This window comes from Thunnus thynnus, chromosome 1, assembly GCF_963924715.1.
Source record: "Thunnus thynnus chromosome 1, fThuThy2.1, whole genome shotgun sequence".
Taxonomy (NCBI): domain Eukaryota; kingdom Metazoa; phylum Chordata; class Actinopteri; order Scombriformes; family Scombridae; genus Thunnus; species Thunnus thynnus.
The window spans coordinates 10,471,594-10,499,269 of record NC_089517.1 but is presented as its reverse complement, the minus strand read 5'-3'; the positions used below and the strand labels follow the sequence as shown (position 1 = coordinate 10,499,269).

General features: G+C 38.1%; 1 protein-coding gene across 1 annotated transcript in view; it reads left to right on the top strand.

The window, feature by feature from the left end:
- The window catches only part of trip4 (thyroid hormone receptor interactor 4), a 77,870-nt gene that overhangs the window by 32,699 nt on the left and 17,495 nt on the right, over window positions 1-27,676 (top strand). The gene's annotated exons all lie outside the window — the stretch shown is intronic.

Genomic DNA, 27,676 nt, shown 5'->3' with positions numbered 1-27,676 from the left:
TGCATACATAAATAGACATGTAAAAGAATGATAATGCAATGCAGAGTCCCTGATTAGTATATTTTCATTAATCATCAAAATTGCACACACATATAAACACACAAAGCATTCTCCCACATTCACATGTATAGATCCTCTCCAAGAGCCATCTGTAAAGATGGGATTTTGCTGTCAGGTTGCCTGGGGGACAAGCCGGGCCTGGATGTGCAATGTTGTTGCTGTATTGTGTGATTTATAATAGGGCTCAAACACATTTTCCCTCCGCTGCCATTGCTGCTGCTGCAAAATGATGTACCTGCAAGCTCTTTTGTTAATATTTCAAAACCCTCTAAAGACTTGAGAGGATTGTTTATGCAGCTGTGCCTATTTCAGATCTTTCCAGATCGATGGAGAAGGCTTTTTGAGAGGCTCAAGGTAAAATGTAGCAGGAGTTGTGAGCTTTTTTCACTAAAACGGATATGATGACCTTGTCTACATTTTTGTGAAAATGAGGAACAGAAGGTTTTAAAGGCTTAGCACAGACTTGGACAGTGCAAAATGAAATGAAGTGTTAAACAGGATGTCAGCAGGTCTTTAAAAATGTGTTGAATTTGATCACTGATACAGAAGACTTCTGTGAATACATTTAAAGCGTTTGGCTACATTTAGATTTTGTCGGAATTTTGCACTTTCCTGTTACACTACATTTGGTCTAAAAATATGGCCTACTCATATAGGCCTCAAGTAATATTTTTGCATTTTCATTTTAGTGGTCTTAAATTGTTTATACATACATTCTAACTCTCATTAAGACAGTTTTTTTTAATAAAAGGCTTGATTTAATGAAACATACAGACACATTCTTTCAGGTTTTCTTTAGATTTCATGCAGTCTGTTCCTACATTAATCCAACTGACAGTAGCTTGTGGTTTTATGAATCAGCAGCTTACTTTGTATTGCTAGATAAATAAATGTGGCTTTGTTGAACTTGGCCATAGTAAACGCTTAACCACTAATATACCTCATGATTCATTTCTACCTACAGCCAGATTTTTTCATTTCATTTGTGATAACTCCAATTTTTCTCCAAAGGAGACAAATTAGGGATGTCACTTAACTGTGCAGTTTTTTCCACTTCAAAAAGGATCAGACTGCCAAGTCCTGCCTAAGACAAAACAGAGATGCTTAAAGAAGGCCTTTGTACTGTTGTTTTGTTTTGATGACATTTATATCATCCATAAAGAATTCTTATCAGTAGTAATTTAAGTAGGTTTTCTTTATTCTGAACCAATGACATTTTGCTTGTCATTACCTGCTGAGATCCTGTGGTAAAGTACAATGCTCTGTCTTTCTTTTTATCCAACTGCCTTACAGCTTTGTTCTGTCTCTGGCTCTCACATGTGTAATTTGATATACCTATTCTCAGCCATACGCACACACAATCATCATCACCACCACCACCAGTCAAAAGTTTGGACACACTTTCTCATTCAAGTGAATGGGAAGGTACCAGTCAAACTTTTGACTTTAGTATTTTCTGAAGATAAGTATTAATTCAAAGGATTAAGTAAATTAGTCTTCAAACTGCTGTTTTTTTTTTAGTTTAAATCACAGTCAATATGCTGAGATAAGATATACAACATTGCTACATAACATACCAGACATAACTTTAACTAACTCACATGAAAGAGCATTGATATGTGAAAATGTTCATCGTTATGATTCTGTGCATTTCTACAGTTTTGCATATATTGCATGCATTTGTCATGGTAATGTGCATTGGTCACAACATGCTTCCTGTTGTATAATCTACCTGGTTATATGGATTGGTTATCCTGACCCACTGGACCTACACAGTCTTATTCCCAGGTCGCCAGCTAGCTTTCACTATCTCACTCTCTTGCTCTCTTGCCCCCTTTTCCACCTCAATTCCTAGTGCATCTTACGGGTCAAGGCATTGCCGCTTGTCTTACTCATGGGGGCTTAGCACAAGTATTTTTTTTGCTCCCCCAGCAAGATCCGCTTTTCACTTGCATTGCCAACCATCTCATGTCTTATCAGAATGAGTAAAAAAACAGGATGTACAGTTCTCTGATCTTCCTTTCCTTTCAGCAGATCCTCTTTATTACATAATGTTAACAGTTGATGTTTTTTTTCATATAGGCATTAAACATTAATGTGGTAGATAGTGTCTTTGGTAATATGTAAAAATTGCTTTTAGTGGCTGCTTAGATTGCAGAATTGCTTAAGGAAAGAATCAGTCATGTTGTAGAAAAAGGAAATGGAAGTTCTGTTGAATATTAGCTGGTAACTAACTCACAGCAACCAGCCTATCAGGTTATCAAGTATTAGCTGCTAAAATATAATGCAAGCAGAAACACATCCCATTAATGTCCTCTTTGTCTCCCCTGTTTAAATGTTCACTGTCATTTTAGTCTTGTTGTATTGTTTATCCCCATTTGCTGTTACCTTGGTAGTAACTACTCTTCTTAGACATTACCCACTAAGACAACATAACACAACAAAACTACTTTAAACTATACATATAATATCTTAACCATCACTTCTTTACTTCAGCTTTACTCGGCATGTGGCGTTCAGCTGCTTGAGTTTTTATATGAATGAGAATTGTTTTGATTTGTGAGACTAGCAAACCAACCAAATGAGCTCAAAGTTGCAGACAAGGTGGTTGTTTTTTTGTTGGATCGTCATTACTAGCAAACCTTTTTAATTACTGTCAGTATAATAAAATTGTATACTACAGCTGGAGGCTTGAAGGGACTGTAAAGCCAGCACATCCACATAAGGATGAACATTATTGGATGCATTTGGCAATTATCAAATAATGTATTACTGCCTCTCTCTCCCAGCCAGTTTTACAGTTGGCTTTGTAGATAATATGCTAGGTTATACTAGATGCAAACTCAGGTTGATCAGTCATTACCCTGGGGAGGAGTGTGTGACATTTAAAATGGCATACAGCCAAGGCTCACTCGCTGCAATAAGGGAGGTGCATTATGGTTTATGGTCACATCCTGTGAACATTTGTATCTGTGTGTGTGTGTGCCTCTGTGTAAGCTGAAGGTCAGTATGGGTGTTGAAAGCTATTTGGCTCTCTGTCATGAACCCACATTTCCTTTAGCTCTTCCTTCTAGCTATCCTTCACATCCCTGTTTTTTTTCATGTTTTTTTAATTAGCTTGACATCCTCTGTATGGTATGGATGTGTACACATTGCTATAAAAGTAAACCATATATCACTGTGCTCCTGACGTCAGTCTCCTACATATATATATTAGCTCTAATACAAAATTCCGACCCAAACCTGCTCTTCACCCTATAATAACATTTTTTAATCAACAAATTCACCTTTTAAGCTCTATTTCTTGTGAAAGTGCCAAACTGACTGCATTAGTTACCTAGCAGTCCATCTTGGAGGTTTCCATGAACGCAGATTTAATGTGTTGCATGACCTGTGAGCTTGTACATCAGCTGATCCTAAAGCTGTAGACACACTACATAATTTAAAAGCCAATTACAGCCCTAATCTGACCGTAACAACTTATTTTCAACGTTATGGAGAGCCTTGCTTGGTCTGTGGAAAAATAGGGCAGATCACAGTGGACAGGTCATTATCATGTAGCACTCAAGATGACTGACTTGAATCTTTTGCCCCACTACTGAACCTGAAACCAAGTGGGGTCATCACAATAACCAACCAAACATGTTTGATTTTATGACTAGAATCTCAACAAATCTGAACAATATCCTGTAGTCTGACTGAGTTTAGACTGCTGTAATCAATTCAGTGTGTTATTCTGACTCTTCACAGTCAGGTAGGTAGTTTGTTTCTGGGTCGAACTATTCCTGTTCCACCTCCTTCATCTGTTTAAACTGCACAAAGCTAGAATTACGTCTGTTCCTCGTGACAAAAGACTATACATTTCTGTACACTTTAAACACACCCCCATAGTATTTTGGTTTATCTTTAGATACTTCCAGGTATTTGTTCACAGGCAGAACTTTGAAGTACCTCCAACTCAACTTAAATTGGAAAAACGCCATGCTGGGACTTTTGTTACTGAATGAGCCAGAAGCTGTTTCTTGCTGTTATACAAAACGAAGCATTAGGTAACCTGAGTATTATATTTGACCTTCCTATTATGATGCCTCCAAAGAATTAAAATCCTGTTGCTTCCAAGCATGAAGAGTGCATACCCAGTGTAATGTTCCATGAGTGAGTCAAATGGCTTTAAGCCTTGTTTAGAGAGTGCTCGACCAGCAAGAAAAAAAAAGCACAAATCTCTTGTACAAGCACTCCTATCTTCAACTGACAAAAGCACTGCATTATGTCGAGTTCACACTGCACGATTTTAGCCCTGATTTTCCACTCGTTTTTGGAGATTGCCAACAAAAGCTCCAGATCAGAGGCAAATCGGCGTTTGCTTGGTGCTCACACATCAGTGCTCGATCGCTATGTGTGAACTGTTCAAAGACGCAATCTGAGAGCTCGCTGATGCCTCACAGATGCCCAAAAGATATTGAGCTGGCTAAATATCTGGACCTGTCAGGGAGTCCAAATGTTGTAGTGTGAAAAGTGTTGTGACTGGCGATGAGGGTGGCAACGAGTTACAGCCAATAAGACACGGGATGAGGCAGACACAGGACGATGACAGCAGAGCAAACTAATCTGCTGTCATCAGCAGCTGCTCCCTGAACCTCGTCTTGTCATGCATCTATTTGTATGGGGAGGGGGGACCACAGTATGAGCAGGCAGCTACGTTTTCATTGCAAAATTATTTATTTACCTTATTTACCTTTATTTACACGCATCGCATCATTTCCCGTGTCACATCTGGTGTGTGTTTTCGTGACAAAACGTAGTCAGGAGAGCTGACAGACTCGTCAGGGATGCCTTCTGGTGAAAGATCTTGTAACGTGTGACCCCCCCTGTCTTCAATCAGTCATGTAGTCTGCAAACCAAAAAGTCTTCAAGATTCCCGATTACAAGAGAGAAAGTTGTGTAGTGTGAACAGTACAGCGATCTGATGACTTTGAAAGTCATGTGGTGTGCCCATGGCACTAGACAAAGAAGTGCAACAGTTCAGGAGCAGTGAGTATTAAAATGTGTTTGATAAGCTCAAGGCATCTACAGCCTTTTGTTCAATATTGGATTTATTTAAGAAATCAGATCGGTGGCGTATTTGTTCTATAAAGATTCACAGAGGTTTATCTAGTGTGCTATAATGTCAAAAAAGTACATTCACACATGAGCTTAACATTTAAATTAATCTCTGTAATCACATACAGTGCTGCTCACAGAAAGTGTAGAGGGAAAAGAAGTAATTGTTACCCATTTTAGAAACAAAAGGGAGCGTCCTCTAATGGCTTTTAAAGAAGAAAAGGTCATTCCCAGCTCTTCACTCAGTTTGGTTCTGAACATATAACCCTTGTGATACTACGTATGAATTCAGTGAGTGCTTTGTGAACATTGGCTTATCTTTTTCTATAAAGATTAGTCACACTGATGGCTCTCCAGCAGATACAAAAGAGCTCTCTTTTGCTGAGGTTTGATCCAACTACAGGGTAGGAAGTCATGGATATAATTGGTAAGATGAGAAATTCAGCTCCAGCAGCAGGTCATGATTAGATCTTTTTATCTTTAGTCATGTAAGTCATTGACATGTATAATCTCAAAATCACTGGAGACTGGAGTCATTTCGAAGGACCACAAGGTCGACAAAGTAGATGTTGTGCCTTAAGCTTGAGGTGCCAACATAATTCTCTTCAGATTATCTATTTGATGTACAACAGGATTCTCAGGGACCTGAACACCCATGTTTCAATAGCCATTCAAACAGTTTTTTGAAATATCACTACACTTAACTTGTTTTTTGACAGCATATATACTGTAACAATGTTCTATCATCCAAACTATTTTGCTCTGTCAGCATCATATTCTAAGACTGTGTGTAGTTATAGATTAATGAAAATGGGCAGGAAAATCCACCTTAATACATAATTTAATATATATCATGAAAAGTGTAATTTTACTCATTAGTAATATCTATCCTTAATACCCAACTCTGTTATATTTGATTCCTATTATCCACCAATGATGTAAAGAAAAAAAGAAATAAAATAAAGACGCTTTGCTTGATCTCCAAATAAAGGAGAATATATTTTTTAACCAGTTGGATGTAGCCGTGATGGGTGGTAATTGAGTATTTAAACTTTCTTATTTTCATTATGAATATGATAAAACTGTGCTGGGTAATTATTAACCAATTGTGAAGCCTTTATCTATGATTGTCTTGTTAACATATAGTTGTAATCTTCTGGTTGCCCATGGTTACTGGTGGTAACAGGAAGTGCAGTTTAATACCTCAGGCTCAGACTTCTGGGGCAGCAAACACTCTTTGAGCAGCTGCTCTGTGCAACACAGTGCAGCAAACAAACGTATGTTGTTTAAATAAAGAAGTCAGTCAATAATTGGCCTTTATCCATCGTGCCATGAGCAACTGTAATCTGATTTCATGCTTTGCACGGTTTGAGTAGTTTTCCACACAAACAGCAGAGCACAGGAGTTGCTTACCTTGCTGAAAGGATTGGAGGTGTTTCATTACTCTCTGCAATATTTAAAACTCATCCGCTGTCAAAAAGCGCCAAAAATGACCATGACGAACAATCGCCATCAGCACAAACTTTGCTAATCTGCTTCCCAACTAAAGCTTTTAATGTGAAACGGCAGCTGTAGCAAATGTTCAGCATGCATTATCAATACATCTCTGACTTGATTATAGTAGAGTAGAGAACAATGACACTGATTACATGCATGTATTGTCTCATGTGCATCCCCTTGTGCGTAGGTAAGCAAAATGAATTTCACGCAGGAATGGCAGACTCCACCATTAATAATATAGAGTGATAATCACTGAATGTAAATACATTGAATAGCTACTGCAGAAACCAATGCCATAGATAGTAACAAAAATAAGGTTTGATTTCATAAAAATATGAAATATTAAAACTTTAACTACTGTTCTACTTCTCATATTCAGTTTGTTGAATTGACTCATCACCTTGATGGTTGCTGGATGACACCAGGAGTGTTATTTATACAGAAAAACTAACCTGCACATGCACATATAATACAGCAACAGCACAAATAGTAACTTATTCACCAGTGAACGCTTGTCCTGTGATTTGTCTCCATTGCTCTGTTAAAAATGCAGACCACTGAAATCCAGTACACTACATATGAAGCACTCTTGTGGGAATTGCTTGAAGCAAAGTAATCTATATTCACTTGTTCCTGCCACATACCGAGGGACTAGTAGGTATATATCACAAATAAAGTATTCTCTTTATTTGTTTGTTTATGCAGTTAACATCATATCCCTTGTACACATTGCACTTCCTGCTCTGTTCTCAATGTCATTTGCATTTTACCACGCATATATTATCTGGCTGTTGCAATATGTATGGCTTTTACTCCTCCAATTGAACCACATATGGAAATAACACAGTATATTCCCAGTGAAAATATTGCATTTGAATGTTGCTCTGCTAACCATCAGCTGCACTGTTACCTTGTGATTACCTCTTTGTTTTATGTGTGAAATCGCAGCACCATGGGATTGCAAATAGAGAAAGCCAATTACCTAACAAATGTCCACCTTCTCTCCTGAGGTGGTCGTGTTTTTTTTTTTCTCCTCTATTTCTCCCCTATGCTCTTCTTCTGTCATCCACTGCTAGGAGACAGAAAGAGGTTAGAGCGACGGAAGTCCTTTTTTGGTTATTTATTCATGGATTTTCCATTTAATATTCATGCCTTTTTCAGGACTATCTGGGTGCAGAGGAGAATTTGCTGCCTAGGAGGCTGCCGGGGCCAAAAATCAGGTTTCAGCTCCAATGAGCCCAGCGGATGAAGGGAAGAGAGAGAGAGATAGATAGAGAGGGAACGAGAGAGCTGGGTTTCATGTGTTCTCTAGTAAATGAGAGGCAGGCCTTGAAGGTGACAGGCTGTGTTTATTACTGATCTGTCAGCCGGTTAATGGGGAGAGGAGAGGAGAAGAGAGGAGAGAGCTGAGCTGTTGAGCAGAGACCAGAGCACACAGGCATGGGAGCCCCAAGCAATAAACTCTGCCATACTAGATCCTCCTTGTCCTTACAGATTCAGTGACAACATTCCTGCATGCTGAACTGCTTCCACTGGCAACAGAGTATTTTGCTGCGCTCTTATGAAAACCGTATTTTTCAATTAACAAACATTAACAGATATAACATACTGCTGTTGCTTATATACTGCCTTGTCTCCTCACCTTCATCTCAGCTGCAGCTTGGAGAGAAAATAACTTACATTTTTGGCTACCATTGGTGGTTACCATGAAGGTTATATATGAAAGAAGTGATCAATTTTTGCTGCAGATAAGGATCCAGGTGTCTATTGATTTTTTTTTTTTCAAGTATTTCTTAAAATTTCAAAATACAGTTTGAAAACTTTTGCTATATCCACATTTTTCTCTCACTGCACTTACTGGAATAAGAAAAATCTGGCATGAGTTCTCCTCTATTCCATGATTATCACCTTGTATTTTGTTGAAGAGCTAGGCACAAATGAAGATTTATACTCTACTATTATCAAATAACATTTTTTTTTAAGGATTCTGCAGCCTTGACTTTGAGATCTATTCTAAGAGCTCTGTAGTATTTGATTGCACTTGAGCTAAAACATTTTATCAGCTGCCCTTGGTAATGAAACCTCTTGGTTTTCCATCTCAGTAAAGGGTGAAAAGGCTGTGTAAGGAAATTGCTCTGTGTTGTAGCAATAGATTTGTCTTTTCTTATCTTAACCAAGCATTGTTGCCTTTATCAGTCACCATTACAAAATCCATATCAATCAGCATTTGACATGTCAGTGCTTTCTTTTGTCACGTTTTCTGCATGAATAACATGATTCTTGCAGTAACCATTTTATTTAGTCATTATTTGAATTTGAGCTAATGTAATTATTATTATAGTCTATTAAAACATTTGTGTGCTTCATGCATACATGTTATTATATTTGTGGCCCGTTTCTAGGAAGCTATTTGCGAGCAGTGCTTACACGCAGATCACAACCAGTGGCAGCGTCATATTTCACAAATGGATGTTGGTTGCAAATGGCAGATAAATTTAAATTGCAGATAAGTGAGTTGCAAAAATGCTGTTTGTTTTTGATTAGATAAACATGTGAAAATAAGCAAAAGGGGAAATGATCCCAAGTTGAAAATAGCAGCTTGCATGTTGCAAATGTGGTTAAACAGGCCCTTGGGTTAAACATACATTATTTGGTGATACAGGCCTGAGAGATGCTTACATTGTCCTTTGCTGAGCTATTGCTGTTACTATATTGTTGCACAAACTAGTTTTCCTGGCAATGCCCCAAGGGCTAATACTGCTGAGGTTAAAATTAATTTAGTCTTCAGGAATAAAACACGGATGAAAGTGTAGCAAGGAGAGTGATGCCTGTTTTCATGCACTCAGCACAGTGGATTTGTCTGCCTTGTAACCAAATTATTTCCACGCTACAATTGATCGTCCATACTTTCCCTGGGAGAAAAATAGTAAAAGCCTGCACATGCAGGTTTGGGCTCTTTACTTGTTTTCATACTTATCGGAGGCTTGTAAAGTACACAGCCAGTCATTCATTCTCAGTCACATGATCCAGGGTTCGGACGTTCAGATGTTAATGTCTCCACCACACAGCGTATGCAGTACAGTTTCTGCTATAGTCAGACATTTTTTTTTCTTATGTACTAGAATGGGTGAATGGAGACACACTCTACTTACTGGCTTCAATTCAACACAGCATTCACGCTAGTGAAGCTAAAATGTGTTTTTGTTTTCTGTTTTGTTGCATCATAGTTACTGTGCTCTAACATGTAATACATACAGTATGAGCAAAAGGATACACATTTCTATTTTAAGGTTTCTCTAGAAAATTGAATTTCATGACTGTGATACCAAAACTGAGTTTAACACATCTGTCCCTGACCTTTTTTTTTATTATACCCCATATTTTCCAGTGTTTATTATCTCTGTTTTGTCCATCTTTTCTCTCTCCCTACCTCTTTGTCTCTGTTCTAAGCCAGTGATCAATCTGGGTCAGCACTGAGAAGGGGGATGCAGACAGATGTGGTTTGCAGCGTGATCAATGTCCTTGATTAGTGAGAGATTACTCCTGTGTCTGTGTGTGTGTGTGTGTGTGTGTGTGTGTGTGTGTGTGTGTGTTCCACTGATGGGGAGAGGCCTGCTGCCTTGATTTTGTTAATTTGTCAGGTTAGGAACTGAGGAACAGTAGGTGGATTATTTGCACAGTTCAAGTAGCTGAAAGAGGTGGGGATGTTAGACTAGGCATTTTCGGCTGAACCAGTCGTGGCCAATGGGTCACTTAAGGTTGTTAAAAAAGCATCAGTAACTGTTTCCTCATAGCTGTAGAGGGATTTTTATATCAAAATCTAAAATGTCACAAAAAGTGAGTTATTTTTGTAGCTCAACTGACACTATATGTTTACTGATGTGATATAAAACGTTTAGAATCTGATAATTATATAACAGTCGATATTCTTTTTTTTATTAACATAAACAAAAATAATGTAATATAAACAAAAATAATCTATATAAATCATTTTTTATACCTGTTTTTTGAGGAAACAAGCTGCACTGACATATCATCACCTTTTAAAGATGCAGTGTGTAGAATTTAGTGGCATTTAGCAGAACGGACTTGGCAGAAATGGAATATAATATTCATCAGTATGTTTTAATTTGTGTATAATCACCTGAAAATAAGAATAGCTGTGTTTTCGTTATCTTAGAATGAGCCCTTTATATCTACATAGGGAGAGGGTCCTCTTCAACGGAGGCTACCATGTTGCACCGCCATGTTTCTACAATATCCTAGAAAGGACAAACCTAACACTGGCTCTAGAAAGGGCCTTTCTCGTTTTTCGTGAGTTTCACAGCCACCTTAGGCTCTCCTATACGCTTGGAAAGAGAGGCGGAGGGGAGGGGTATTCAGTTGGTTGCAAACTGCAACTTCACTGCTAGATGCCACTAAATCATACACACTGGTCCTTTAAGCTCATATGATGAATTAGTTGCTACAGCAGTTGCCTATTTACACATTCAGCAGATATGGAGCCACATGAGCATTAATTAGGAGTCATGTTTCTGGCCACCCGATGAATGTAAATCCAATTTTTACTCTCCTTTTAACTCCGTTTTGTTATCCACCAGCTCTTGGGGGGAAATGTCTGTCTCTTTAGCTGCTAAATGCTCCGCTACATTATGTAGGAGATGGAGCTATGAGATTGGTAAGAGAGAATCAAAACAGTAAAATTGCAGGCCATAAAACCAAAACCATAAGCTGAAAGACACTATAAAGCTCTGTAGAGCTGCGAGGAACTGCAGTCACAACACCAATCACAGTACAAGCTACCCATTTCAAATGCAAGCACACAAGCAAGAAACTGTGCAGTTCTAAAATAAGCCCGTCAGTTCTCTCTTGTAGACAAACTTCGTAGTGGCATCAGTGTTTTAAAATAACCTCAAACATACTATATCTTTGCAATTTCTTGATACTTATTTTCTGACATATACGCCGATATAATATATCCGTGATAAGCTGATAGGATGATTTATTGAGGGCTCTTATTAGTTTCGATTAGTTAGATGACAGCAACTAGATTAGCTATTTCAATGTCTAAAAGTCGTTCAAGAATTAATTGGAATTTGTTATCATTGTTTAGTGTCAGCTGGGCACGAAAACCACAAAATACACTTGGAAAGTGGTGAGTGACAAAAAATTAAAAATCCAATAATTATCGCATCCTTATTTTATTATGATTATTTCAGTTATGCAAAATATACTAAACTATTCAAGTAAAGTAAAATGGTAGTAAGTTAAACCTTTGTTGTCCTGTTGAGTCAAAATGCGGCAATTAAAAACAAAACAAAAAAAAAATACAGATACATACACTTAAACACCCAGCCGTTTTATTTATTTATTTTATCTAGTATACTGGCAACTGAGTGTATATGTGTTTGAAGATTGCACATACAGTCCCCATTTGTATCATAGAACATACAGTGTGCCAATACAACAAAAAATGTGCTGTCATCCAAATACTTACTGACCACATCATAGCTTTCTAAAGTAATTTTGTTGAAATTTATGTTTATGTTGGGCACACTAGGAAAAATATGGCATTACCTAATAGTATAAAGAGGGACCTGAGAAAAACACAGTTGTTTAAGTATAAACATTGACACTGCTGCCATAAGGCCATGAACTATTCTTTCAAAACACATCTCAACCAATATAATCACCTTGCTGCACTTGTGAGAAAGATCAACAGTAGCGATTTCCCTTAGAGGAGGTTGTCAGCTTTCCATCAGCTGTCAGTGTTTTCACTTTGCCTGTTTTCAAAAGAGCATTTGATTCTTGCAGTTTTCCTCTCCCTCTGAAAAGAAGCAGACAGATGTAATAGCCATTAGCCTCAGGGAGAGACAGCACAGATGTGTCAACAAGGCTTGACTTTTACAGTCCAAGTGAAGTCTGAGCAAACAGTGGCTGTGTAGAGCCCTGTGTGGTTGAGCAGTGATCCAGCGACACGGTCGCACAGCGTTGCCCCGGGACTCCAAACAGACCGTGACTCTAGTTCTCATTACAAGAGTAGGTCAGACCACCCCAATACGGAAAATAAATAATGCAGGGGAAAACCTGAGTGCTGCCACCTCACTGACAACATCCACACAACCTTGTCCTTCATGAGTAAGTGGTTCAACCTTTTATATACTCCTACTGTAAGCTGTTTTTTTTATAGCCCTACTGTCAGTTAGGACTGCAACTAAGGATTATTTTAATAATCAGTTTTTATTTTCTCTATTCAATGAATCACAAAATAATGAAAAATACAGTTTCCTAAAGCCCAAGGTGACATCCTCAGATTGCTTGTTTTGTCTGACTAACAGTATAAAACCCAAAAATATATTGTTTACTATTAGAAAACAGCAACCCCTCACAATTTAGAAGCTAGAACCAGTGAGTTTTTGCATTTTTGCAACAAACAAATAATTTATAAATTAATCAATTATCAAAATAGTTAGAAAATCAATTAATTGTTTTGGCTAGTGTCAATCTGTCTGCCGTTTGACAGATCTAAGTATCTACCCCATAAGATCCAAATCCACATATTCCCTCCGTTCTTAGTTTCTCATGGCTCCCAAAAACCCTTGAAAAATCCAATTCTTTATCTTAATTTGATCTCAATTTCCTCTAGCAGTCGCAATGGAAAGTCCAAGATGAAAGAGTTGAAATTCTAATTAAGTTGTAATGGCAGCAGCAAGTTTTTTTTTTTTCCCTCCACCCTGCACATTTCTCCCTAGTCAGCCCTCTCCCTCCCTGTATGTTTAGCTTGATCTCTTCAAATTTATTTCCTACATTGTAACCAGAGGCAAGAGCCCTTGACTTGCTGCCCCCACAGCCGCAGCCAAGGCAGCCATTTAAGTTGTGATTAAAAATTAATGGTTGAGTGAGAGGCAGCAGAGAGGGAACAGGGGAGGGCAGAGAAAGAAACAGACAATGCTTGAGCAAGAGGATAGGCTTTGGAGAGGGGAACAAGACCAAGCAGCAGCTGCTCCCTGATAGTGGGCTGGAAGGTCTTCCCACAACTCTGCTGTGTTTAACTGCTCTGTTCAAACCCTACCATGAATATTGCATTACCGCACTATAGGGCTCCTTGTGTTACCCCCACTGAGTGTTGAGCAGAGCTGCAGCAACAGTGCTGAAGTTTCCAAGTCAAGCCTGCCCCCACTGAGAGGGGAGTCCACATTGAGGTGTCCTCACCATACAAACTAGACCAGTTTTAGCACCACATAAGTGACAGACTGAAAAAAACGACCCTTGTTTCATTACATGTTTCCAGCAAATATAGTAAGCACAGCCACAAACAATTAAACGATATTTACTGCCATTTATAACCATTGTGACTGTCTTTTTGACTTGTGAGCTCTGCTGGAGCTGTTAAAAGCATTCCTTCAAAGACTTTCCAGCTTTGTTATGAAATGGTTTCCAGTTACTGAGGAAAAAAAAGGACAGTGATGGTTTTCATCAATACAAACATGCGTGGCCACAGTGGTTGTAAATTGTATTTTAATAAGTTTTAGCTCTGTGTTAAATCAAATCTTTCTAAAGAAAGTCAGTGGAATGACAATCAGTTTGAGTCTTGCCCAGCCAATTTGGTGCATCTGTCTGATTCTCTAGCCATTTCTTTAAAAGCTAAACAGAAATACCATGGGGCCACACAAGGTCCTGACCTTGACTTCACCAGATGATGAGTACTGGCACTTACATCACAGCCTGCCCTTTTCTTCCTTATGGCCTCTTTCTCTGTACCGTTTCATTACAGCATTTCTCAAAGTCCATTACCCGGTGATATGTGGACTTATTTCAGTACTGCCAACATGGTTTTCCTGCTGTATAGTTCAAGATTGCAGCTGAAGTGCTTTGATTCCATACCCAATTAAACAGTGTAAAACATAGAATAACGCTTAAAAAAAAAAGCTAGGGTAGCTTTTTACTAAGTAATGAAATTGAGTCCACTAAAGCTTTATAGCAGGCAGATTATGAAGTAAAACTGAAAGTAAACATAAATTAAACATCCTCTTTGATTGCACCCAGACATTGTGTGTGCATGCAACTGCGGTACTATGGTAGGTCAAAGTTGCTTCAAAATAGCAAGATCTAACAGATAGCCTGGCGAAAACTTTTAATGTTCCCCATTTCCAAATAAAACTTGTCTGATTGTGCATGTGTTTTTCCTATTCACTTTGTTGTGACACTAAAGAGTACTTGTTTGTAAGATATATTTCAGACTATCTTCCTGCTGTGTCTTTGATATCAAACCCTTTCTGAAGCCTTCCCAAAAGAACCTTGTGGTTGACAAAACTTGGATGTAGTTTAACCACAGCTGTCTTAAGAGAAGATGGAAATAGGCTAGTCTGAGGAGGGCCATTTACAGTAGTTAAAATGTTCTTAGCTATTCAACAGAATTCTGCTTTAAGTAATGAACATGAGCATATGAAGCTGAACATTTTGGAGGGTTTAAGATCAGCAGCAGAAAAGGAATGACATGACTGCGCAGGCAGATTTAGATTAGAAGCATTAGCAATAGCACATCTTAATGACAGTTTTTCATGTAAAACCTTTAAAACTCACTAAACATCTCTTAAATGTAGGTGGATATGAGTACTGGTAATCAAATAATATGTGGATTGGTGTGATTGTAGCTCAGTAAGGTTGAGAGAATCAAATTGTCACAGGTTCTTGGAAATTATTTAAGTTTTCTTTAGTTTATTGGTTTCTCATGTTTTCTCTGCCACAAAGATTTTTAATCACAATCTACAGTACAGTTTTAGTACCAAGGAGAACCTGTTGTTCAATTACTTATTGTACTGTACAAGGAGCTCTTAACATATGGTTTGGAGATCAAGGAAAGGCATTTCTTTAACTTATATTATAGCATTATATTATAGCATATTGCAGTATTCTGGTTCTCTTAATTGTAAGGTCAAAACATTGAAAACAGTGAAAATCTGTTAAAGCTGTCATATTTGGTTGAAAAGTTACTGTATGTTTCGAAACTCTGTGTTATTCTAAGGGTCTAAGGGTAGATAAAATTCTCCAACAATAATGATTGTTTGAGAAGTGTAGGTGGTAGTTGATAATATATCTACACAGTTGGATAGATAACTCAAGCCCCTTTGTGCGGTCTACATTATCTAACTGTAAACACTGAAGGCTTGCATGTCAGAAAGGGGGCATTGTACATAAATTGTATGTTATCTCTGTAAGAGTGAGGTATGGCACTACTGGAAATGGATATCATCGAAGAATGTCAGGTTTAAGGTATAATCAGATTGGTAATATGCTCTTGCCACCTCCTCTTCATCACCCACCTCCCTATTGCTACACTCTGCTCTTTCTTGTTTTTTCCATGCTTCTCACATAATTTGTTAATTCTGTCCTATTTCCTCTGCTGCTGCCATCACTGTTCTTGCTCTAGGTGTTATTTGCAATGCTAATGAGGCGAGGCAGCAAGTAATGGTTTGTAGGGAAAATAAGCTGCCTGGAAAGATGCTGATATGGTAATATGGCTTGCCGTGGCACATGGACAATTCTCTTGGAGGGTGGCTTCATCGTTGCACATGCAGTGTCATTGTTTAAATTTTACTAGATCTCATGAGCTCTGTCAAATGAGCAAAAAAAGAGAGAAATAATGGTTTAAAATCTGTTTAGTGTAGTTATGCTTTTAAATTGCTGTGTCTTTATACAAAGCCTGACATTTTATCAAGTAGTATACAGAGTACACAGATGTTTTACTTTTGCAACATCTGAATTTATTGTCAGTAGCAGTATTTCAACAGAATTTCTCTCTGGTTTTTGATCAAAAACATCAAAAACTATACAGAAATGTAATTTTTAAAAGAAGATGATGTATTTGTCAAACACACCAATAGTCAAGAATATAGATTATTATTACAATTATAAACAGCAACAATTACTTTAAACCAATAACTGATAGAAAAATCACATTTTTTTCCTGAAGACAGAAGTAAATTGTCTATTTCTAATGTGAAGGAACCTGCACTGCCCCCTTGTCTCTAGTCTAAATTTTTGGGGAGATAATGACTGCACATTCCATAATTGAGTTTAGGAGCCTTTCATTTTCATCCTGACATCTCTAGGAACAGATGTAAAGTGTGAGAAGCCCTAACCTTGCCTTCTCTCATCACTGTAGGGACCTGATTATTCTTTAGTAAGCCAACATGCAAGGAACTATTAGTCATCATCAGGCAGTTTTCAGTAGGCAGCTCCCCACTTACTGCATCTCCCTTCTGTTCATGTGATTGAAATTACAGTCACGCCAATAGCACAGGCAAGTAAATGGATTATTGAGCAACTGTAAGTGGCTCGCTCTACAGAGCTGCCTCTGTGTGCTCTCTGGCCAGATACAAAAAAATCTAACAATAGCACTACACTGCTTGTTCCAGCTCTCAGCGGACTACAATGGGTATTTCCTTTATCGTTTTACAAATGTATTTTTTAGTGGGAAGGATTTCACACCCTGTTTACAGTTGGTTTTATTCCAGCCACATCTATTTAAAAGGTAAATACATGTATTCATTTGGCTTAACTATATTCTCTGAATCATTGGCCTCACTTAAAATCATGGTTTGCCAAAAAAATGTTGCCAACTCAGTAGCATTTTCTCTCTTATGATCTCGTCAGATGAAGTTGGTTCTGCTTACTTTATATACAATCCATCAAATAGTGTTAAATATTTAATGCATTTGACCCAGGGATGCTGAAATGTTTTGACAATTTGACCATTTTTGCCAGGATTGTTTGCACACAGAAAATTGTGCCATCAGAATCATTTGAAAGATGCTGTAATTGTGTAAAAATTCTACACATACTTGTCTTGAATATGTAATCCACACAATTTGTTTTGCAATCCCATCCATGTTTTCATCTCTCATCCCCCAAATATAGAAGACTTACTTCCTCAAGTAAGAAATATTACATGACTTGAGTGCTGCCTTTCAGATATTGCCGATACTTGGTTGCAAACATATACTATCTCATCATCAGCATATAATGTAAGCTTGTGACTTATGATATTGACTGTAATTTCTTGCATTTTCTCTTATTTTTGCCAAAGCTTCTGGTGACAGAGCACATCCCTGACCCTTGGATTGTTCCAAATTTATATTGTCTATGAGACATTAATTCATTCTGGCAGTAGGAGCTGAGTATAATTGATGCCATCAGTTGAGTTTTCAGTGAATCCATATTGTTCTAATACCAAAATATATTCACACAGGATAAAAGATCATTCATGTTGTTATTCCTAAACATAAAGAGAATATGTGCTATCATGTTTGGTATCCCCTTCCAGTAACTTTGTATTAGTATGAATCATACAATATCTAGCATGACTCTAGATACACACCGTTTGTCCTGGTTTTGAACAAAAATCAATCTTTATGAGCTGCATAACATGTAATTTTTGCTCTTTTTATTAAAAGCAGTAATTATCACTCTCCATGAAAGTGGGATAGATGTTTTCTCAAGTGTCCAATTAAAAGAAGTGTACCAGCATCAGATCATCTCAGAAGACCTTATTGCACCCAGCTGGTAGACCATCCCCTGGTGTTTTATTATTCTTTAATTTATTCAAAGTAATGTCTAGATTTTCTTTTGTAATTTCTAATGTCTGTTTTGATTTCTGCCTATTGATGTTCATAAATTAGTGGAGAACCAGTCTTACACACTGTAGGGGCTCCCTCTTGGCAGACGGCAAAGTTTCCTTCTTTCTGTTGATCTGACCAAACAGCTTGTCTCATCCCACTTAGTTCTTTTTCCTTTGTTTGTTGTCCCGGAGTGAAAGGGAAAGATGGAATAAAGTGGATGGAGTGAATGGGTTGTTTGAGTTGGACGAACTAGAACATTTATGGAGGGGAGGGGAACAGAAAGAGGGGGTTCATGTGTTTGTTTTAGCAGTAGTCAGTAGGTTATGTGTGGATTTTCTGTCTGTGTACATGCACTATGTGTATGAGAGGGATTTAGCTTACCCTTTTCTGAAAGAACAACAAAAATAACCATATTGGTTCAACTGGCGTATGATTATACTTACTGTCGATGAAAGCCTTTAAGCCTCTCTAGAATTTGCTCAGACTGAATTACATCAATTTTGCTCCGTGTGCACCTTGGAAAACACGATGGAGTTGCCTTAGTTGTTCTTTTACAGAATGAGTTTTTAACTGACAAACACATACATATATAGTATTTTTTCAAAACTTTGGAATAATTGTAAGAAATTATATGTTTCAGTGATTTGGAAGTGTACATACATATAAATTTACAGCTAAAAGATAAATATGGTATGGAGTTTAGTTAATCTTAAAGAAGAGATGGTGGCTGTAGCTGTCATCAGTGTGCACCAGTGATGGTGTGTTCATGAATGCTGCAAGCTGTAAGTGCTGAGGTTATGTTTTGTTATATGCACTGTCTAAGTAAACAACACACAAACCTGTCAGATGTGAAATATAGATTATGGGAGTACGCTTTACTATGTGTGGTTGCTAGATATACTACAAAGAATGCATAACAATATGTGCAGAGAACATTTCTGTTTCATAGTCCAAGACATAATTCTTCCTGGCTGGTGCTCAAGCATATTATGACGGATGAAAAAAGGCCCTGAAAATTGTAGAAAGCAGCAAATCGAGACAAAGAGGCTAGAGGAGCCTCACAAGAAAACCACTCCAATGATTTGACTTTCTGCCTTATGAATGTAAGGCAATGCTGGGAATTAATTTATTTACTGAGAAAATTATTGTACTTTATTCTGTTGGCTGCGGTACAAGTGTATATCATGTAGTGGTTTTTGGTATTAGTTCCTCCTTTTTATTACAACCTTTATTGAGTGATCTTTTTTTGTATTTATCTTATAGGGTTACATGACAACGAATGCTGTATTCTTCTTGCAATATGTATAGTGTCCTCTGTACTTATCAGCAAACCTTTAAAGCAGTTGGAAGTTACGCTGTTGTCTCTGTCGTACATGTATTTTTTTGTCAAATTTGTCATCAGTTCACAATTATCTGTGTTTTTTAATAGTTACTTTCTATGTAACTTTAATTTTTAGAAAATGGTTTAGAACATTTACATAAAGCACTGATGTAGTCTAGTGATTTATTTAGTCCAGCATTTTATTTAAAGCATGTTCAAACAGATGGCATTCATTTCATGTTAGATTCTGTGTTTGATCTGTCTGTTCTGTTTGCCAATAGCATAGCAACAAAGTTATATTTCAAACACTACAAAAAGCACATTAGACAATTGGTGCAAAGGTCAAAGGCAGTTTGGCTCAGTATGATTCAAACTGTAACCAGTCCTAAAAAGCTGATCAGACTCTGACAGCTGGTTAACTCTGTAAGCCTGCTTAATGAACCTGACATTAGGGTCAGACAGATTTCCAAACATATTCTCCTCTTTTAACTATTTTTTGTAGCACCCTGCAACAAGAGAGAAAAATACACAAACAGAAGCAGTAATTCAAGCATAATAATGACAGTCTGTTTTTTTTATTACTGTATTCATCACACTCTTACTAGAAGCCACTGGCCACTTAGTAGTCGTCTTTTTTCAGCACAAATTTGAATGTGAAATCAGTGTGTTTAAGTAGCTTGCCACTTGAAAAGGCTTTTCACACGAGATTGCCTGCTCCCCATGGGGTTACTGTGGAGCCTCAGCAAACTGAAATGAAAAGATAGATCACCATCAGTTCTTATGTTTAGAAAGACACATCCAGTGTGAGGAAATTAAACAAAGGAAGGTGGAATAACAATGTAGTATTACAAGCTTTATGTGTTAAAGACCCCCTCCACTGAAAATCAAGGTTTTAACCTTGCTAACATGTCCATGATGTGTTTTTCATATGCTACAACACATATCAGGAGTAAAATAAGCAGTTAACACTATGGCCGAGCATTTCCACTTTGAAGCTATGGCGTACCAAGGACAGTCTCAAAAACACGAGTTCAATCAGGCAGGATTTCCCACGTCACAAATCTAAGGAACCAATTATTTATAATTAAAGATAATTATATGTAGACAGTTCATCCTCGGGTTTTCCTGAGGAGATAGCAACCCATAAAGAGTAGCAACCCGTAAAGTTGAAAGGCCAAGTTTCCATCAGGAGAACAACAGTTCTTCATCGATGAGCACTCAGTCCCAGTCGGATCAGATCCAGGGAGCGAATGTTGACCAAAAAGAGCGTTAGAATGGCTGGCCTGATCACGTTAGCTTTTAGCTTGGCTAACAGGCTGGTTTGCTAACCCCTCTTCTGCTTCCATGCACACCACTTCCTCTTGCCTGTGAGGCATTGTACTCCGCTATGCCAGTCCACTGCTGCAGGGCATTGTGTCCTCAGGAGCTGCAGTCTGCTGAGCGCCGCTCCAAGCTTCAGTGGAAGTGAGGCGGGCGAGTTGTTGATGATAATGTTCAAAAGTTCAGTTGGGCTGTACCTTCTTGGCCTAGTTGCACTGGTTGTGTTATCTACATACTTACTCACGTGAAGAGAATAGTCCCTAACACTCTTTACACTATAACCAGGAGCCAGAGAAGCCGCTGCACTGCGCTTCCATGAATATATTTACATATTCATAGACTCTGGAATTTTTAATGAGGGAGAAGGAGTAGATGTCATTTTAAGAATTTTAACATGGTAATTATACTTTTTTGTGGAAAAGCCATATCAGACACACATTATTGTTCCAAGCAGAGGATCTTTATATATCTTAATACTTGTCTGGAGAGGATCTTTAATTGTTAGCCTCTAATTAACCTGACATACAGTTGCTATCTAATATATGGATGTAATCTGCACTGTAGTATCAGTAGCGAGCCAGTAAACTGTATATTTATTGTATATATGGCTGTCAGAAAAGGAAATATGGATTATATGACTCTAGAATTGACTCTCAGATGAAGCAGAGACAGTGTGCCCTCATAAGCTTATATGAGTAAGGATGGAAGTGACTTCTTCCTCTCGCTTCAGCTCGCTCTGCAGCTATTCGCTGTCTGAGCTCTTAAGTCTTTATCTCACTCTTTTTCTCTCTCTGCCTCACACAACCCTCTTCACACTGCCTGAGAGCACCTGAGCTTTCAGGAAAGGACACATACTGTATATACACACACACACAAAAGACACACACACATGCATCAACTCCAGCTGAGCCCCCATGCTTACAGTGGTGTTAGGACTACATCTTTCTCCCTCAGCTGTGGAAATAGCCTGATTACTGATGGCTGGGAACGGATATAGCCCAACACCATGAGATTTTCAACAAAGAAAAAAAAAACATTTCATGTGCTGTTTGTACACTAGACCTTGATTTATTCTTCTCTTTTCTGTCAATGGTGATAAATGAGGAAGAGAAAGCATTGTATAAGCACAAATGTGTTGCTGTAGGGTTGGACAGGTTATCAGTAAAACTCCCATGACAACTGTCTTAATTCTAGTGTTTTCTTTTAATCATGATTTAATTTTGCTGCAAGCATCGAGCCATCATTGAATAATCTGGAATAAACTCTAATTATTATCATTTATCTTAATTAAGGTCTTGGATCTTGTTTTTAAACCAAAATTATGTCCTCTACTGTTGGCGTTCTTTGACAGTAAGCCAGAAATGAAGGGAAATCCTGCCAATGTAGATGAAGGAATAGACCTCAGTTTAGAGAATAAAAGAAGCATTACCATAGCAAGCATAAAAAAGATTGCCTCTCAAACCATTTCCCCCTCTACTGCACACAGATCAAACAGCAGTGCTGCTTCAAAAGGTCAGAATCAGCTAGAAACATTTTGCATCGCTTTACCTCTGCAACATCTTCTGCCCTTTATGTTATGGCCTAATTATTTCAAAACAAATGAGAAACAATACCACATCACCACATATGCAACTACACGAATCCACAGAGAAATGTTAAAAATGTGAGTTTAGTCGAGCCTCACGTTCACACATTCTCTCATCTGCACTCCTCCACTTCCTGCACCCCCTCTCCCTCATATATGCCTTCCTCCTCTTGCTAATTATCAAGTGTGCTGCCTTATTCCTCTAGCAGCTTGTTAAGCTCTCCAGGAGCAAGTTGACCCACTTTACATGCAGATCTGTGGGCTAAACCCTGCTGATGGCTCCTTTCTCTTTTCAGTGAGCCCCCATCACTATATATTAGGGACATAAACCTACATCAGGGATACAGTCACTTAGAAAAACTGCAGTGACTGGTACCTCAAAAATGTTTGACACTGTGATCCTGCCGTATTGTTTACAACACAACACCTAATGTGAGCCTGCAACTAACAATTATTTTCATTGTAGCTTAATCTGACAATTATTTTCTCAACTAATCAGTTAATTGTTTGGTCTATTAAAAGCTAGGGAATAGTGAAAAACTCTAAACTAATCCAAATGCCAGGGAACAATAGGAAGGTGTAGTTTTATGTGAATGTTCCTATAAAGTTGAAAGTAAATGATACAATTTGAAGTTTAGAACAATTACAACATAATATTTAGCATTTTCTTAATAATATTTTACTTTTTTCCCATAGTTAATATTTCTAAACTGATTCAGTCTAAGTTTAATAAAGAGGTCTTGCCATGGTTTGCATTTTAGCTTGACTGGGGTGGTATTGACATAAGGAAGGTCCTAATTTAACTTTGCTAAAGACACAACATTGATGCCATTTCATACAATCCCTGTGGTATGGTTTGGAGTCGGTCATGACACATGAGATAATGTAAATATGTTCTAAAATGTGATTTATTTCCAGTGGGTAAACGTTAATTAGACACTACAGTACTTAGAGGTAGCTATGCTCTGGAACTGGTCTATAATAGCAAAGTGGGATTTAAGCTGTTTCTGGGCTCTGCTGTGATTTGAGTTTAATGTTAACAATTGCACTAACATCAATTGATGGAGAACAGTTAGCATATTTGCATGTTAGTTTTTGTGGATTCTTATGACAAACAGATGTGTTGGAATTTTTTGATCCAGCTAGATGAAGCCAGGGGATCACCAAAGTCAATATGATTAATCTTCTGAGGAGCATGAATGTCTGTACCAAATTTCATGCCAATTCATCCCATGGTTGTCCAATAGTTTTCAAAATATTGGATCCGAGCCCCACCGCTAATGTGGATAAAAATCTTCCTTTGGACACACTTCACTGCTAGATATTATCAAATCAATATGTGATTTTCAATGCAGTCTATCAGTAATTATTTTGTGTCAAACATGAACTTGAATTGGTTTTACATAGTCATTAGAGTAACTAAATCATAAATTTATGACTGCAGTCACACTTTGCACTTTCACCCAAAACACATTTGCGGTGGCAGTGCGCTGCCTTGACGTCTCTTTAGGAAACTGTTTCTTCCCATTTATTTGTTGAGCTTTGTGACCAAATGGAAAGACTAGAAGTAATCTTTTGTTCTTTGTATATTTACTATCAATGACACAGATTACTGAAAACTATTTTATCTGTGCTACACTTTATGTCTTTGTTTTTATAATAATTTACAATCACCAGTAGCTGTTAAAAGGTCTTTGGAGTAGATTTTTAAAATTTTGATTCTTATTGTTCCACATGTATCAAGCTTAGTATGAATTAAATTAAGAAATATATTAAAAAAAAAACACATGCAGCCCTACTGAATTTGGCCTGATGTTCTTGTTTCTTGTATTCCCTTTTCTTGTCACAAACTACATCAATATTTACACATTAAAACAAGCAGAGACAACAGTGCATCCTATTAGCAGTGTGAAGTAAATACATGTGCTCCTGTCACGCTCAGCTTAGATTGGATGAGACGGGAATATCTGGCACTGGCACCAATTATAAAGCTGCTTGTATATCCAAGTCATCACTGCTGATGCCGCCTGAAGCCCTGTCAATGCCTCCTCTTTTCTGAAGGTTACACCATGTCCAACATAACTATATAATTCATCAGACTCAAGCCACCATTAACAGGGCTCCCTGTAAAAGCACAGAGCCATTCTGAAAATTTCCATCATTAGCCGTACCTCCTCTGTGTCTCCCCACCCCCACTCTTCAAAAAAAAATCAATAGCATCTGCTGCCATACAGCTAAGCCTGCTTCATTGCTGAAGGAGACAAACAGTGGGTGAGCTAAATTGATTAAGCATCAAGCTATTTTTAGAGATGATGATTTCTAAGTTTGGCCACATTGATGAAACTGTAAAATGGGAGCAGTGTGTTAAATGCGAGCAGGATGTTCTGATGATTTCTGTAAAGAAACTCTATCACCATCTCCTTGTAACTTTTAGATAAAACAAACCATGATCGTGTAAGCCATGCCTGCCACAGCTTTTGAAATAATGATGAAAGGGCTTCAGCACACTTGGTGTCTGCGCAGCAACCATTTGTCACATGCCTACAGTGGTTGTGGGTAATTAGCGTGTGACACAGAACGCTGCTAAGCTAACAAACGATGCATATAAGAGAGCTAATTGCATGTTGTGGCATATTTGCCGTAATTATCGACCCCACCCACCTCCACAGCCACCCATGCTCTATTGAAATGTTAGCCTCTTTAAGTATTATCATAATACATGTGACAGCAAACTGTTAATCAGGAAAGGGCTTTACTTCCTTCACCCTGCGTCCCCTTCCCCCAGCTGCCTCTGTTTATTTGCTCCGCATCTGTTTGAAGTGTTTCTTTGGTTGAATAACAGACGGTTGCACTGGTGGAGGAAATGTTTGTGTATGTGCATTTATGTTCAAATAACACTATAGGTTTGCCTGAATTGTTTGGAGTCATTGTGGCCATAATATTGATGAATCGTATATATATGCGAGCTTATTTGTCGAGCTGCACACCTTTGCGTGCACATCCATCTGCGGGTACATTTATTTTTGGATGAATTAATCTCTGTGCCGAGTGTCTGTCTGTGCGTATGAGAATAACACCGCTCAATTTCCATTTTTATGAACAATCCAGTTACCTCTGTCAGGGAGACTGATGGAGAGAGGTCTGCTGGATCAATGTCATCATGCCTCTGGCATGCCAAAGAGCTTGTCCACTGTGTTACTTCTTTCTCTGTGCTTCCACTCATCCTCTCCCCCAACACACACACACAGAAAAAAAGCACAAGTACATACACTTTGTCATACATATACAATTTCTCATCAATTCACCTTCTTTCCTCACTATTTCTCAACCTAACACTAGACAGGATACATTCTGACATTTGACAAGCCCATCAGCATTTTTCCTCTTCTCACTTTTACAGACAGCCAGTCTGCAGAGACCCAAACATAACCTTGAGCCAACTTAACCTTGAGCTAAATGAGCTACTTAACCAGACCCAAGGGATTCCTCTGATATTTGCTGGTCATAATGTTAGCCATGGGCGCTCATGCACTTTAGCGAGAACCTGAAAATGAGAAGAAACTGTGCACTGAAGCAGTTATAAGAAAAACAACGGCAAACACAGTTGGTCACTTTTAAAACCCCAGCTGTTATTATTTTTGTCAGAACTGCTACTCTCACCCACACACACACACACACACACACACACACACACACACCACACACCATTTGGCGGATGCTTTTATCCAAAGTAGTAAGAATTATGTGCAGTGGGGAGAGGAAGCACTAACCCTGGCAGTGTTTGTGCTCTTCTCTCATATTGAGCCGTACAGCACCACATGGAGCACACAGATAGATAAATCCTCAAGCAGTGTAAGATTAATCAAAAATGATGGTGGCTATTAGACAATGTCAGGCAAATAAAATGCGTTCCACCAATTCTTGTTGATGGCAATGAGAGAACACAACTTGCCAAATTTAATTCCCCCTCTAGGCTTTTGTGATAAACAGCATGAAGATATTCTGGCAAAGTGTGACATCTTTAAATTTGACTGTCAAAAAAGAAGAATTCATCCCCATCACATGTCTTGTCTAAGAAATATGAAGCAGAGGTTTTGTTCTCCTCACCCACTGAGGATATCAAACATTAGAGAGACGTGAAGCACACTGCAAAGAACCTTATGCTAGCTTTGTGTAGCTGTCATATAATCCTATGAAAGGACCTTGTAGACTGAAATAGCCATACTGCCTAAGTGCTGTACATTTGTGCGTGTTCCAGAAATCTAGTCTTGTATAAATGTGGTAAATTATTTAGCAAGGTGCATTAACATATCTGTTATTTCTCTGAGAAGCCTGCGGAATCAATAATGAGAATCTAATTGTGTTATTCTCTCTGTTTGATTGCCTCTCTGTTCTACATATGCTGCAGCCGGTCCGATGAATCACAGTCAGTCAGAACAGAAATTGGAGATCCATACTGTAAATGAAGCCATACTTTAATGGATTCACAGTGGTCCACCATCAGTGTACACTCTTAAGACAAGAACTCTTCAAATACATGGGCTCTAAAGTTTCTAAATGGTATTAGTAGATTTACCTCCCAGCAATAGAGCAGAGTCTGATTTTCAAACAGCTTATTGCCCAGTATTTGAAGTGCAAATGTTCATGTATTTATGAACCAAGCTGCTATGTGCACACAGGGTGCGATTTGTGGAAAAAATCAGAGGGAGGGCATTTTTATTCATGAAAATAAATCAGATCCACAGTGGGCCTACATAGATTATGAAGCCTATTAGTTTATTTCTTTCAGCTGCTACAATAACATTTATAAAATAATTATCAACTTTAATAAAACAGTTATAAAATCAGAAGTTGACCTCTGCATTTGCAGGAATATTTTAATCCATTTTTAAAAAATTTAAATCATTAAGTAGCGCGATATTTTCACTCTCAGCGATGTGATGCCAAGTTCAAGCTCATGTGGACACATAGGAGATGTGATCATATACAAAACGTCAAATGCTAATTTAACATGCCAGAGTTAAATCCTTCTTTCAGTGCTGTGGATAGCGCCACTCAGACAGACGTGCCAATACACTTAATGTCATTCATGCAAGTCACTGTTTAATTCAGCTCGATGCACAGCACGCAGCAAACTTCCATATTGAATAGAGAATCATCACAACATGC